We start from the raw sequence: 2868 nt of genomic DNA, 5'->3' as shown, positions 1-2868 counted from the left end.
TATTTTAACCTTTCTGTGGAAGTTCCTGCTCTGTGGAAATAATAGTATTTTCCTCAGAGTTGGTGTGGGGATTTTGTGAGTTATTACATATACGAAGTGGTTAGTTGCATATAAGAACCACTCTCTAAATGTCAGCTATTGTTACCATTGCGTATCTGCCACACCCTTCGTAGATGGTAAACTTTTTTTTTTTTTTTTAAGGTTCAGGGGTACATGCACATGTTTGATTTATAGGTAAATTGCTTGTCAGGTGGGTTTGGTGTACAAATTATTTTGTCACCCAGATAGTAAGCATAGTACTTGACAGGTACTTTTTCTGATCCTCTCCCTCCTCCCACCCTCTACCCTCAAGTCGGTCCTGGTGTCTTGTTCTCTTCTTCGTGTCCACGTGTTCTCAATGTTTAGCTCCCACTTATAAGTCAGAACATGTAGTATTTGGTTTTCTCTTCCGCATTAGTTCACTTAAGATAAAGGTCTCCAGCTCCATCCATGTTGCTGCAAAGGACATGATCTCTTTCTTTTTTATGGCTGCATAGTATTCCATGGTGTGTATGTACCGTATTTTCTTCATCCCGTCTGATGGGCATTTAGGTGATGGGCATTTAGGTTGATTCCATGTCTTTACGATTGTGAATAGAGCTGCAGTGAACATACATGTACATGTGTCTTTATGGTAGAATGATTTGTATTCTTTTGGGTATAGGCCCAATACTGGGATTGCTGGGTCGAATGGTAATTCTGTTTTAAGTTCTTTGAGAAATTGCCACGCTGCTTTCCACAGTGACTAAGCTAATTTATGTTCCCACCAGCATTGTGTAAGCATTCCCTTTTCTCCACAACTTCACCAGCATCTGTTATTTCTTGACTTTTATTCATAGCCATTCTGACTGGTGTGAGATGATATCTTATTGTAGTTTTGATTTGAATTTCTCTAGTGATTAGTGATGTTGAGTATTTTATATGCTTCTTGGCCATGTAGCTTCTTTTGTCTAGGGACCTGTAAGTCTCCCTAAGTTTCTTGCACTTACTAAGCCTTCAACAAATGGTAGAAGAGTCAATTCTCTTGGTGTTTCAGAAGAAAACAATTGTCACAGACCCTCTCCACTGGATAGTACTATAAATCTTAAAATGAATTTTCATTCAGAGTAATAAACACAAGCCAAAGTTTTGTAGATATGTAACATCTGTCAACTTTTTGTATTATCTACTTCTTTTCCGAAACACTGCTTCTGCTTTTAAAGGTAACTGCCCACAGTGTTTCACTAATAACATTTTAAGCATTACAAGTTCAACACTGAAGGTCAAATGACAATGAACTTTCAGTGCTTCCAAAAGCAGGGGCAGAGGGCAACTGCTGAGGGGAACATTGTATAGCCTAACCTTCTCAGAATTTGATTTAAAAGTATGATCTTCACAGCGTTGGCCAGCAATATCATGGTCACTCCCTACGTCATTCCCTGGGAGAAAAACAGCCCTAGGTTACCTAAACACTGTTGGCTAAGACCAAATATTTATTAACATCCTAAGCAGCCCCATAATCAAGCCAACGCTGATAGGGACAAAGAGGGTGCCATGTGCAGTTTTTCTCCATGTCCCTGCAATATCCGATCTGAATTTTAAAAAGGGCAATTACTGGGGGAGAAGGAAGCCTGTATATTATGTAGGATCCAAGTCTCAAACTGCTTTCCTAGGGAGTGTGAGGTCCTTGGAGATTAAGTGCAGTACCTTTCTGTCTTGAGCCCTGTAGGCTGCCCCTCTAATTTAATGCCAGTCTTGAAATAAACAGAATGCTTTCCAAGTCATCGCTAATTTTAACACTTTGGCTTAGAATTGATTCAACACTGCCTCCTTGCTGAATGGATAATTCAAGCAAAAGACTCAAGAGCTGGATGCTGCCCAGACAGGTAGGCAGCCAGATGAAGTGAGTGCCCAGGGAAAGGGCAGTAAGGGTCAGAAGAGAAAGAGGCTGGTGTTGTCACTGCCTCCTGCCTTCCTTACGACTTTCTGTTCAGGAGTCCTCCTAGCATCTCCCTTCTGCCGTGCTCCCTTCCCTGAAACCTTTTCTTCAAAAGAAGTGGAAAAGAGGAACAGGGAACCCATATAGCAACAGCATCACCTGGAATGAATTCCTTTAGAACATACTGTCTTGGAAATCTAAAGCCTGCAGGGCTGGACAGGCAAGAAGAGCAGTGAGCACTGCATGAACCTGTAAGCAAATCAGCATGTGGATGGTTTTTTGTTTTTTGGGTTTTTTTGAGACAGTCTTACTCTGTTGCCTAGGCTGGAGTGCAGTGGCACGATCTTGGCTCACTGCAACCTCCGCCTCCTGGGCCAAGGTGATTGTCCCACCTCAACCTCTAAAGTAGCTGGGACCACAGGTGTGCACCAACATGCGCAGCGAATTTTTGTAGAGATGGGGTTTCGTTGCGTTGGCCAAGCTGGTCTGGAACTCCTAGGCTAAGCAATCGGCCTCCCAAAGTGTTGGAATTACAGGCATGAGCCACTGCACCAGGCCACACATGCTTATTTTACTCAGTCTTGCCCCTGGATACCCAGAAGGCCTAAACTTAGGAAAAAGTCAGGGGAGGGATGAGTTTATCATTCTTTGCACTCAAGCACAAAGTACTTTGGAGTCGTTATATTTGGGTGAGTGCTTGCACTATGAGTAGGATATTATTTAGAAGCTGAGTTGTGTGCTGAGCAAATACTTCTTTAAAAACCAAAGCTGTATGAAGAGATCTGTTCTAGAGTCAGTGTGGCTAAATAGTGTGCTATAAGATAAGCATAGGGCTCCTGAGGTAGTGCTGTTCTCCCACTGTAATGAGTTTACTCTTCTTGCTAAGGAAAGTGATCCTTTATCAACCTCTC

This window comes from Colobus angolensis, unplaced genomic scaffold (genome assembly GCF_000951035.1).
Source record: "Colobus angolensis palliatus isolate OR3802 unplaced genomic scaffold, Cang.pa_1.0 Scaffold144, whole genome shotgun sequence".
Classification (NCBI taxonomy): domain Eukaryota; kingdom Metazoa; phylum Chordata; class Mammalia; order Primates; family Cercopithecidae; genus Colobus; species Colobus angolensis.
This window is presented reverse-complemented; position numbering follows the sequence as displayed.